Source organism: Galeopterus variegatus, unplaced genomic scaffold, assembly GCF_000696425.1.
Source record: "Galeopterus variegatus unplaced genomic scaffold, G_variegatus-3.0.2 Scaffold24, whole genome shotgun sequence".
Taxonomy (NCBI): Eukaryota; Metazoa; Chordata; class Mammalia; order Dermoptera; family Cynocephalidae; genus Galeopterus; species Galeopterus variegatus.
In genome coordinates this window covers 603,547-616,573 of record NW_007726135.1, presented here as the reverse complement: position 1 = coordinate 616,573, position 13,027 = coordinate 603,547, and the positions used below count along the sequence as shown (strand labels likewise).

At 45.5% G+C, this 13,027-nt stretch overlaps 1 protein-coding gene across 1 annotated transcript in view; it reads right to left on the bottom strand.

Moving 5' to 3' along the window:
• TRAPPC9 (trafficking protein particle complex 9) overlaps positions 1–13,027 on the bottom strand; it is a 672,769-nt gene that overhangs the window by 450,397 nt on the left and 209,345 nt on the right. The gene's annotated exons all lie outside the window — the stretch shown is intronic.

Sequence of the window (13,027 nt, the reverse complement as noted above, 5' to 3'; positions counted from 1 at the left end):
GGGAGGTGTCGGTGATGGGCCATAATAATCATATACAGTGTATATTGACAAAATAAAAATTTAACGAAAAAAAAATAAAAAAATAAAATAATAAAATAAAATTACCAGAGGGGGGGGGGAATAATAATTGCAGCAAACAGGAATAGAAGGCTAAGAAATGTAAAATAATTATGTTATCAAGCTGCTTTTAAAGTTAGCCAAAGCCTTTTTTTTTTTTTTACAGCATCTCTTTTTGTGTGTCTAGTCTTTCATTTACTTTCTTGGTTCTCCCTCTTGTCTTAAAATTCCTTTATTAATAAAGTGACAATTTTCTTTATCACTGGTGTCTTACGCCTAATCCGAGACGGACAGCAGATAATTACTTGTACCTGTCTTCCTTGACAGAGCAAAGAAGAGTGCCCAGGACACTCAGACTTTTGTTCACAAAGCTAATAAATTCCGGCTAGTGAATTACTACTACAGTATTATTACCCCCCTACAGTCTCAAGGTGGCTCCACAGCACATAGTCTGGACCTTTAAGTGCCATTCAGGATTCTTCACTTGTGGACTCACCTTTTCTCGTCTTCCCTCATCTTTTATTGCCATACTTGAACAGAATTGCTCTTAATATGTAAAAGAAGCCCACTCCTCCCTGCTTTTGCTTACCTGGTCCCTCCGCTTGAAATGCCTTTCCGCCATTCTCACTGACTCTCCTTTCTGCCTCCCTCCTCCACAAGCCACCTATGGTTCTTTTGGTAGAAGCAGTCATTTACTGAGCACCCATCGTGTGCTAGATATTCTGCTAAACATGGGGAAAGATGAAAAAACAGCACTGTCTGCCTTCATGGAGCCCGGGGTTGAGTGGTGTGACACACAGGTAAAGTGCCAATGAGCCCGTCAGGTGACGCTGAGAAACCACAGGAACGTGCAGACCAGAGAGAGGGTGCAGCAGCTGCTACATGTCCTCAGTGCCTGGCCGCCTGGTCGTTCTTCTGCAGCTGGCTTCTGTGCAAACTGCTTCACTGTAAGAACTCCCACTGACATGCTAAGGATTATCTCCATTGCACAGGTGACTTGAGGTAACCTGTCCACTGTGACAAAGCTGGTGAAAGGCCAAGATTCACTCCAGGTCTGTCTGATGCCAAGTAAGTGGGGGTTTTCTCCCATGTTTTGCCTGTTTCAATGGTGGAGATTGGGAGCAGGGGTAGAATTCTTCTGTTTGATGTAGTCTATTTAAACTGCTTTGGATTTCTTCAGGGCTAGTAATGTCACCTAAATGTCCTTACCCGAGCAAAAACATTTGCTTTCAGTCGTTTTGAATAGCAGACCTCACTCAATTTTCCTGTTTGGCAAGAATGCAGTAAAAGTACACATTTTCTTCTGCTGTCTGTTTCCTTCCCTACTGTCTCTGGATTGATCCCACTGAATGCAGTGGCAGAAGCTGGTTTCCAGACAGTAAATAGTTCACAAGTCCTTCCTAGCACTGACAAGGCGCCTCGAGATTCCTGTAGATACTGAAGATGAACCACCAGGCACTTACCAGCCACAGGATCTCACACTCCGAGACCTGAGGGTTCCTGAGAACTCGGTGCTGGGCTGCCATTCATCTTAACCTGAGGGATTGCCTTGGACTGGAGAAGAGCTGTCAGGTTTATATGTTTCTTAGACAGATGTTTCTGGACCTTCTCCAAAATAAGCATTTTAACACAAGTATGCAATTAAAATTAAATCTAGGTGTTAAGATTTTATCACCAATGTTTATGAATATCTTCTTCAGGTATTATAAATCAGCCACTGAGGTGCCTCAAACTGAGCTACTTAGAGCTTGCCATGTGCCAGTCTCTGTGAGGTACAACAGAAAGGTCTAGAAGCGTTAAGAATGTTTACAGTCTAGTCCTACAGACAATACAAAACGCAAAACAAACTGTAAAATATTTCATCTCTTAAGGCAGTAGTCCTCAAAGTGTGGTCCCCACACCAGCGGCATCAGCATCACCTAGGAACTTGTCAGGCATGCAAACATCCAGGCCCCCACCCAGACCTACTGAATCAGAACCTCTGAGGACGGTGATTCTGATGCCTGCTAACGTTTACCAACCCCTGCCTTCAGGCACCGGCATGATCAGATGTAGTACATGATCAATAGGAAAACAAACTGAGACAGCACAGCAATTTTTTAGAATCCATTTCATTTTGGGGGCCAACCCCGTGGCGCACTCGGGAGAGTGCGGCGCTGGGAGTGCTGCTCACAGGTTCGGATCCTATATAGGGATGGCCAGTTCGCTCACTGGCTGAGCGCGGTGCAGCCGGTCACAAAAAAGACAAAAAAAAAAAAAGAATCCATTTCATTTTCTTTCTTATTCATTCAACATTTACTGATGGCCTACTATGTATCAGCCCCTGTCCCAAGTGCTGAAAATACAAAGGTCAATAAGACATCATCGTTAGCTTTGATAAACTCAATCTACTGGGGAAAAAATTGGCACATAAAAAATTGAGAACTTCGACAGCTAATGTCCTGACTTCAGTACAGTAAACCGGCACTGACAGAGATTGTGAAGAGGCTCCACGGCCGTGCTCCCTGTACCTGCTATCTCTGCAGTGAGGCCTTTGCTGCCGATCTACCTAAAATAGCTAGTAGTAGTCACTCCTAGCTCTGCCTTCATTTTCCCACATAGCACGTTTCACAGCCTGATGTTTATCTGCTCTTTGTCTTTTTTGCCAGAACACAAGCTGTAGGACTTTGTCTGGTTCCCTGTTGTATCCCCAGCATCCAAAACTGGGCGTGTAATGGTTACTCACTAGATATTTGTTGAATGAATGAAATACATAAAAAGTTGCTGGGGTTCAGATGAATAATTATCATGGAAGGCAAATATTCTAAGGTGTCACAGAACCTCAAGCAACATTCCTTGGACCTCTCTCCTTAATATTTGTTTTAAAATTCCACATATAGTAGTCTCTTTACACATCTCTTACTTCTAAATTTCTTATTAAGTTTTGAAATTGTTGAACAGATTAAAGGATTCCTTTGAAGCTTTTATGCTTAAACTTTGTAGAAAGAAATTCCCCGTCTCTGTAACTCTTACTGGGACAGATTAGAAATAATTTGGAACTGAATTGGATTTGCCATTTTGTAAGCTTTTCTTATCTACCCAGGCTAATAGCAAACACTTAACTCTTTACAAAAGCCCAGGAGGAAGTACTATCATCTGCATTTCACAGATTGGAAACTGAGGGTCAGATAGACTAAAAAGCTATACTCAAAGGCTCTATAAATGCGGCTTGGATCAACTGTTTTGTATCCCATAATAAGTTTGGAAACAAATTATACATAGAGGGTCAGCAGGATATCGTGGAAATAGCACAAGCTTTGGATTCGGACATATCTGGGTGTGAATTTTAACTTCTACTTAGTAACTGCTTGACCTTGAGCCTGTTATTTAATCTTTCCGAGCTTCCGTAATTTCCACTTGACTAATGTGAAGTTGTAGTCATGAGGGAAGTAAACTGCAAATACTCTTTAAAATATTAGCTCTCCCTGGCCTGACATCCCAGCCTCTCTGAGCTGCACTTCTCTCTGACCTGGGCATGCCTGCTGTGGGGAAAATAAAGGAAAATGGTCAGGGCCCATCAGATGTTAAGAATCTTGCCGAGCATTTGATGTAAATATACACATGCGCCTAGGTGTTCCTTGGTTATTGTCTAATGTAATGGCGCATGTGTGCCCAGGTGTCCTGGGTTATGGACTTAAGTATAAAGAACAAGTGGCTCTGATCCATGGTGCCCCCACCACCACCGGGGGTGGGAGGCCATGGGGATGCCGCTACTGCTGCTGGAGGCTGTTGCTGCCAGGGTCCCCAGGACCCTCTGCGAGGCCACCGCCACCACCAGACCTGTAGGCTGCTGCTGCTGCTGTTGCTGAGGACTGAGCTCGTGTCATCTGCCAATGGCTCCTGGGATCTTTCCCAATTACCTAGCGTGGACCTGCATGTGAGGGGTCTGGTGACCCAGTCTGTACAGCAGATTTGAAGGGTCTGAGCCCTAGCCCTGACAATAACGAAACGTTTTGGCTTTAGTTATGAATTGCTTTAACAATACAATTGGCGTAGTCATTAGCTATTGCCTCAACCCGACAACTGGCGTAGTCACGTAGCCTTGCACCTGCCCTCCTGAGCCAGCCAGTGCTCTGGAAGGGCTCAGACCACAAGTTTTGCAGTCACATGGCCTGGTACCGATCCTGCCTCTGCCTCTTAACTACTGGGGTGCTACCATGTCTTCGTGTGTAAAACGGAAGCGCTGAAAGTGGCCCCACCTCACAGGTTTGTGGTGAGGACTAGACAGTTAACATAGGTGAGGTACTGGGCACATGGCCTGGCCCTGAGTGAGAACAGGAACGCTGCGCAGGATGTGTGGCTGCTCTACTGCTGTTGGGTGGCTGTTTTCCTGCACTCTGTCTGGATTTCCCCACCAGCCTGTCTGCCTGGTGAAGCCCACCCAGCGCCCCAGGGCTGGTCCCTGCACCCTTCATGTTTCCTGACTCCTCCTGCACCGGGCACCATCCCCCTCTGCTGCCCACGCCTCCCTCCCTTTCCTAAGCCTCTCCTCTCCTCTCTCCATTTCCCTTCACTCCCTCCACTTCTCCCACCGAGCACACAGATCACCGTGCTAATGCCCTGGGAATAAACAGGTAGTTAAGGTACTGCCGATCCCCAAGGAAGTCAGCAGTGGGGACTGCACACCTCACAAGACCAGTGCTGGACTTCGATGTTGGAATGGATATTTTTTCTCCCGAGCCCTGATGCAAAGCTTTTCACACATGTCTTACATAAGCTGCAGCCATCGTGCCTCACACACATCAGCATTGTGTAAATGCTATGTGAATACAGCAGAATGCCTTTCCTCCTCACCGCTGCAGGGAACTTGAATTCTGCTGCCCCCAGGTCCCAAAAGGCTAGTGGGAACCATTTTCCATTTGTAACACAGCTTGATTAAGAAACTATACTATTTGTTGCATAGCATAGGGTTTTTTGTTTTTGTTTTATCTGGAATACATTCCCTCATAAGTTTTCTTTGCAGATTCTTCCAGTCAGTCCCTTTGTAACTATAATTATTAAAATGTAAACACTTAAGAACTTTATGAACGTCCACAATTCTTTCCTTTAAACGCTATACAAAAGTAATATAAAATATTTTACATGACGTATCACCTGAATGTTGCTGGGATTCGAAAGAACTCCACAGTTAAGCTTTATTCCAGGCGAGAAGAAACTTGACTGTCTTGCTTTGCCTCACTGATGAAGAGACTTCTAGTCACCTCCGTGGAGAGGGAATACCTGATCCAGCTGTCCGAAATATCTAGATTAAGAAGTATTTACCACAGCGAGCTTCACAAACCCGTGGTCACGAGGAGCTTACAGCTGAGGGGCGTTCAGGAATGTCAGCGAAGAATAAAAATGTGATAAAGGCTGCAACCGCAGCAGGAATGGGGAGCTGAGCGAGGATGCAGGAAGGAGGGCGTGGCTGTGCATGTGCCACCTGCAAAGGAAGGCTCAGCACAGGAGGTGACATCAAATCAGATCCTGCCTAGAAGGAGCATTAGGAACACACCAGAAGTCAAAGGAGGCAAGAAAGGATGTCCCATCAGAGATGTGCCCATGTGCCTGAACGGCAGCGTGAGCAGGTGCCTTGTGTGAGTGGGGAGCAGCACGGTCTTCACCACTGGGCACAACGTGTCTCTGGGGTTTTGTAGATGCACTTTATCAAGCGTAGGGAGCTCCCTTCTCATTCTAGATTGCTGCAAGTTTTTACTGGAAACAGATGTTGGATTTTGTCAAATGCTTTTTCTGTATCTATTGAGATGCTTTCATAGTTTTCATTTTTTAGTTTGTTAACAATGGAGAGTTACATTTGTTGGTTTTCTAATGTTAAACCAACCTTGCATTCTTCAGATAAACTCCACTCAGTATTCTACATATTGTTGGTTAGCATATGCTAAACTTGTGCTTAAAATTTTTGCATCTGTGTTTGGGAGGGATATTGGTGTTAGTGTTTTTGTTTTGGGGGCGTTTTTCCCCATAATTTCTTTGTATGGTTTTGTTATCATGGTAATGTTGACCTCACAGAAAGACTTAGGAAGTATTCCTTCCTTTTCAAGTTTCCTTAAATAAGACTTTACATAAATTTCATATTATTTTCCCCTTAAATGTTTAGTAAGATGCATGAGTAAAGCCATCTAGGCCTGGAATTTTCTCTATGGGAAGGTTTCAACAAAAACTGTTTCCTTAATGGATATAGGGCTATTCAGGTTATCTATTTCTTTCTATGAGCAAGATTTGGTATTTTGTCTTTCAAGGAATTTGTTCATTTTATCTCAGTTTTCAAATGTATTAGCATAATACATTGTTCATAATATACACTTTTTATCTTTTTAATACATGTGAAATCTGTGATGATGCCATCTCTCATGTCCCAAATATTGGTAATGTGTCTTTTCTGTCTGATCAATCTGGCTGGAAGTTGATAAATTTCACTGATTTTCCTCCCTCCCCCAAAGAACAAGCTGTGGTTGCCTTATCTATATTGAGGTTTCTTGTTTGCTGTTTCATCAGCTTCTGCTCTGATTCTTTAATATTTCCTTTTCTACTTTGGGTTTAATTTCCACATTTTTTCCCTAATTTATTAAAGTTCAAGCAAAATCCCTGGCTCACATCGGAGGTGCCCATGAATGAAGCTCTGGCTATTATGCCTACCCAGTGAAACTGTAAAAGACAAGATGGTGCTGACAAGGGTGGGCATGTACCAACAAGCTCTCCAAAGCCAAATATGCACACAGAGCCTAAGGCAGGCCTGGCCACCACCTCCTGGCAAACTTTGGTTTTGTTTGGATTTCAAAATTGCTTTCCAGTAAGCCATAAGCAGGTGTGAAGTGTTTACAGAGCATTATTGTAGATGCAAGGGAAAATGGAATCTGTTTAGCAGAGAGCACACTATGATAAATGACCACGGTGGCCTGTACTGGAGTTGGCTCTCTGACTGTTCTGCAATTTTTCCAGCCTCTCAAAATGGTTTATGCTCCAGGATATAGCTCCCATATCCCTGTGTAGTCTAGCTCTGGAACTGTAAGTAAATTGGATGCTTTCAACAGGCAAAGCTATGGGTGGCCTTTAGTAACACATGGTATAGTCCAACTCAGGTGAAAAGCCTCCTGTTCCCTGGGCATTTCTGCAGTCACAGCCCAGGATGCAGTGCCCCTGAGCTTCAGCCCCTCAGAGTCCTTGCCATGTTCTTGTCATGCCAACACACCTTATGCACATTGTATTTAACTTAGAAGGCAGATACTAGCCTCACTAATTAGCACTAAGAAACTAGCTAAAGGGCCATAGCAGATCTGGGCCAAGACAAGACTGTAGGTCACTCAAGTGACCCTATAACCCTGCTTATTCCAGAGCTACTCCCACTGTTAACAGCCAGCAGGACAGCTACTGACCGGGGCTCACTGACCCAAACCTCGTTTTTCTCTTAACATACAAGAATGAAGTCCTAATTTATTACTGTTTTTTTATTTGGCCCAGCTTTAGTTCTTTCCCCCACCATGCTCTCACATAATGTAAGCCTCCCAACAACCTTATGAAGGAATTATTATTCAGTCTTACAGATGGGGAAGTTGGGAATCAGGCCATACTGTGGAGTCTGGTTTATACAAATATTATTTCTAACATGCATCCACTTTACACAATCTCTATTTTCTATCCTAGAAGATTCTTCACAAGCTATGCAGAAAAAAAGTCATGAACATGGACAGACAATCACTGCTGGCTAAACAGGGGAAGATGCCTTCATGGAAAACCTTAAGGAACACACATTATCTTTTCCCATGTCTTGAGGGTGCTCCCTAGAAACTGTTTTCACTGAATTACTTGTTTCCATGACTACGCCACTCCTTGGTGATCATTTTATAGGTTTAGCACGATTCCAATTAAACTTCATCATTCCTGCTTCAAGAAGAAGGGCTCTGTAACAAGCTCAATGATGCCAGGTGCCCCACAGCAACAGATGCCCCCACAGATAGCACCGTGAGCCACTTCACAGACAGCTCCTGCACACTTCCTCAGACAGGGTCACCCACACCTCAGAAGACAAATGCTGACAACAGAAAATGCCACATGATTTCACAGGTTTGAACTCACCACCACATTCACCACCAATGGGTCTCAGACAAACCCACTTGCTCCCTCTTGCCCATAAATGTTCCCACACACCCTGCCCAGGGTGCCTCTGATGGCAAGAGTCTGTCCCCACAAATGCCCTCCCCAGGCCCTTCATACAGATCCTATCTGACTTAAGGGCCTAACCCCAGGATGAGGATGAGTAGGAAGGACGTGGATTCATGCCCTTACTCCACCACCTGCTAACTCTGTGCACTTGGGCAAGGCTTCCCTAAACCTCAGTTTCCCAACTCAGCCACTCACACCAGAGGACATTTGCAGGGACTGAGTAAACTTAGGAATATAAAGCACCAGCCACAGGTCCTGGCCCGTCCCGCACAATTCCTAAATGTTAGTTCACAGGCTTGCAGTTTCCCTTGATAAGGAGCCTGTGGAGGAGGGTACCCAGGCTGTTCAAGGACAGCGGCAGGAATCTCAGTGTGGCTGAAGGGCAGAATGGGAAGACTGAGACACAGGCAACTAACAAACTGGACAGTCTACTGGGTCAAAGCACAAAGGGCCCTGCATGCTTTGGGACTCTACCACAAGTAAATTCAGGAGGGGGTGCAAAGAACGGAGATCATCAAGGTGGCTGGCTTAGATCATGTGACGTTACCTCGCAGAGCCTTGGTTTTCTCATTGGAGGATAATACCAGCTTCTCAAAGCTGTCATGAGAATCTAAAAAGACCATTTATATACAAGTGCCTGGTACACTAGGACATACCCACATAAATAGTAACTATATATAAATAATCACATTAAATACATTTGCAAACATTCACCTACATCTATATACATTTACAATTATTCAAAGAGAACAACAACACACTCACCCTCGCAATACCCAATTGAAGAAAAAATCCATGCTATAGGCACCATTACCCAACCAAGTGTGAACAATATCTTCTAGGTTTTGAAATTTTACCCTAAACTGTAAGAGTTTGTCCTGTGGGAGAAGGAGAAATCCTCTTATCTAACAAAGGGCCTGAAATGGGACAGATGCCCCCAAAACAAGCATGAATGAACAGTAAATAAAGGAAGGGACTGATGAACTTGGCATGCCTCTGCACCCTTCCCAGCCTGACCATGATCTCCCCCCACCCTACACCACACTCCTGTGCTCTAGGACACATGACTGGAACACAATATATGCTATGATTTAATTAAGCACAGAGGGAGACTGAAGGTGGGTCAGGATCCAGCATCGGTGAAGACTCAGCACCACTGAGACAGGGACCCTGTCTAGACAAATGCATCATCCAACACTGGACAGGTGGCTCCAGGCCAGAGGGCACAGCACAGAGGTACAAAGTAGAGCTGCCACCACTGGTCCATTGCCCCCATGCAAAAAGGATGGAGAGATAACGGGATGGACGGGCAAACAAAGACACCTCCCCAGCCTTGAGGAGATCCTGCCTGGGAAGAGGGCTGGAATCCCACAAAAAAGGGTGAGGGGGGAGATACAGAGCAGCATGGGGTCAAACAGTAAATTTGAGCTCAGGGCGGCTCAGTGGGGGTGGCTCAGTGGAGGCGTCAGTGGTGGCAGGCAGCCTTTGACGGGATTTACATCATAACACAAATGAATGCAGCACTCTACAGTTGCATCAGAACAGTTTACAAACGCATCTAAGCACCCTAGCCCCCCAAATTTCATGAGTGTGCCTGTACCCACTAATCCCTACTACAATAAAGGGAAATAACAATAAAGGGAATCAAACTGTTGAGCAACCTATTGCATTCAAAGCAACAGAAAGGCTATAAGAAATTCAAGTACTCAGACAAAAGCCTGTTGATAATGTACATTAAAATCCCACCTGCTCTCACACCAAAAACAAACAAACAGCAAAGCTGCAGGAAGTTACCATAACACTTAAACAAGCCTCCCCATTACTTTACCAACATTTAGGAAACACACACTTGAGATAGTAATGGGTTCACAGGAACATCTTCCCAAATAAGCATTATTCATTACATCCTCAACTTTGAAAGGAGAACCAGAAAGTACGTGGGCCTGAAGGGTGGGATTTCCAGAATGGCTTAGGGAGAAGCTTGGCTAAACTTCTGTCCAAAAAGAAAAGATAAAACTGGACAAAGTGTCAAGAACAATCATTTAAAGACTTTTCAAACGGATCAAAGGCATACAACAACTGGAGGAGCATTTACCCATGAAATGCACTTAATCACGGAACTTTAGCCAGGACCTGTTCCCGCTGCTCTTCCTTCCCCCACCTCCTTGGCGCACAAGTTCAAATCGGCAGGTGAGCCAGGGGTGAAGATGGCAACTCCACCACCAGCTGGAGAGGCTGACTTGACTGGAGAAGAGGGTGGAAAACCCTGGTGCAGGGGTATCGTCAAAAACAATAGCAGATCTCCGGAGCAAACAATCAGGCAGGCAAACGTTGCAGCTGGCCCCAAGTCACCAAGCTAGGTGGGGCAAACACAAAATGGCAGACCTGCCAGAAATTCAACAGGGAGGTCTGGTGCATGAAATTGCAAAAGAAGGTCTCGGTAAGACCCCGTTTATCCCCCAGTGGCCAGGAAGGCTGTGCACATGCACAAGGTCGCACACTTGGCAGAAAACTGAGAGGGCCCCTGTGAGCCACTAGTCCCTGGCTCAATGCAAGGCTGCAGTGGATTAAATCATGTCCCCCCAAAACTCACTGAAGCTTGACTTGTTTCCCCCAATTTTTATGTATTAGGAACTTGGCCCCCTCTGTGACTGTTAAGAGGGTGGGAACTCCTATTATGGTAATTGAAAGATGGAGCTTTGAATAAGTGATTGGATTGTAGGACCATGCAGTAGTGAATGGATTAAAAATTGTGGTCAGGGGTGTGGTCCTGAGGGCTTTAAAAGAAGAGAGAGGAGAGTCTCTCTTGCGCTTGCTCTCTCTGCAATGTGATACTCTTCCGTCACTGTTGCCACCACCAAGGCTCTCACCAGATGTGTTCCCTGGACTTTGGACTTCCCAGCCTCAGAAACTGTAAGCAAAAAAGTTGTGGTTTCTTATAAATCACCCAGTTCTGTGTGTTTTGCCATAAGCAACAGAAATGGACTAGTACAGATGCCTTGTAAATTCAAAATGGGAAAACCAGGGTAAGCTTGTAAACTTTCTGAACTTTGAAAGGATTCCCCCCAAGGTGCACACAGACCCCTCAGCAAGGGGTAGAAACCTTGCTGGATTCAAGCAGTTTAAAGCCCAACCTCTATCAGACACTGGCTGACCTCTAAGCTCCACCAAGCCTGGGGTAACCCTTAGGAATCTAGGCTGACAAGGAAAATAACAAACAAGAGACATAACACAACGTGAGGGAAACAGATTCCACAAAAATAAATCAAGGCAAATACCAAACAAATGTACAAACAAGCAAATAAGACAAGCAACAACCACCACCGTGGGCAGAAAGAGGGAGAGGCATCCAAATTGTTACAACATATTATCTAAAAGGTTCAGCTTTCCACAAAAAAATTATGAGACATGCAAAGAAAAAGGAAAGAACGGCCCGTGCGCAGGAAGGATTAGCAGTTTGAGAGACGCTCTCTTCCTGCCTTCCTGACGGGCATTTCTTTCCTGTGTGCTTAGCCTTTGCCCACCATCAACAGTCTTACTACCAAAACAACTAGTGTCATTGTCCCATTGTCCCCAAATCAGACAACAGCTGAGTGACACGTAGCAGACAGAGACCCTGTATGATATACACCTTCCCTGTGCCCTCATTCCAAAGCCACAACTGTCTCCAAAAAGCCATCGTCTCCACCAACAGCCTCTGACAGTTCTAGAAGGAGATGATGTGAGTGGATGCGGGTAAGAGGGAAGGGTGCAGACAGAGCTGAAACCCCACAGGGGAGGGCGGAGCTGCAGCCACCAGCTTAATGAGGCTGAGAAGCATGAACACTAGGAGAAATGAAATAAGAGCCTGATGGGGTTAGGATGAGGTTGCAGGAAGGCTGGAGGAGCCTTCTTAGGACGCCACCCATCCAACCTCTTCACCACCCCTCCCCACCACCAGCGCACCCCAACAGCACTTCCCTACACTTCCATAGCTCTGGGCGTGCACCCTACCGTTTCATGTTCGGTGCCTTGCCTGCTCTGCCAGGAATCTTCTCCCCACACCCATGCCCTTGGCTAATATGAAAGCCCTTACACACAGCAGTCATGGAAGCTCTCCAGTGATGGACAGCAGCCAGCTCCACCAACAATTCACTGCAGGCCCTAAATGGGAGAAGACTCTCCCCTAAAACTGGTTCCTCAGAACTCCAATTGCTGATGTGATCTCCACCAACCAAGACTGGCTGACTCCCCTTTGCCATGACCTCATTTCAGATAGCGCCCCATGTTCCTCCCCCTCATCTTGGGCCAGTCAAAGCAGCCCCAATTCCTCAAAACTCATTGTACACTGACTCACAAGCATCTTGGTCAAGCTCCACTGATGGCCCTAACGCAAAATGACCCCTCTTAAACTCTGGCATGCAGATTGTAAACAGCATCCCAGAAAGCTGGTCCTGAACATGTGCTCCCTTGGAAGGTGACTGCAGCCTGCACCCCAGTCAGAGCCCTTACGCCCTCCTATTCTCCCATGCCACACGTGGTCCCTGGGCAAGCTTGGACAAGCAGAGTTCCCCTGCATGCTGACAGAGCCAGCCATCACATGTGCACTGGCCCCCATCCCAGGCATGTCAGCCTTGCACGGACACCCCCGTGCTACGGTCTATTCATCTTAGCTTCTTGATGCCTACAAACCAACAACTGGAAGGAGTCGCCGAAGGATTAAGAAAATTGGGGGGGGGGGGGGGAAAAAACCAAAACAAAAAAAAAAAAAAAGAAAAAAAAAAAAAAAAAA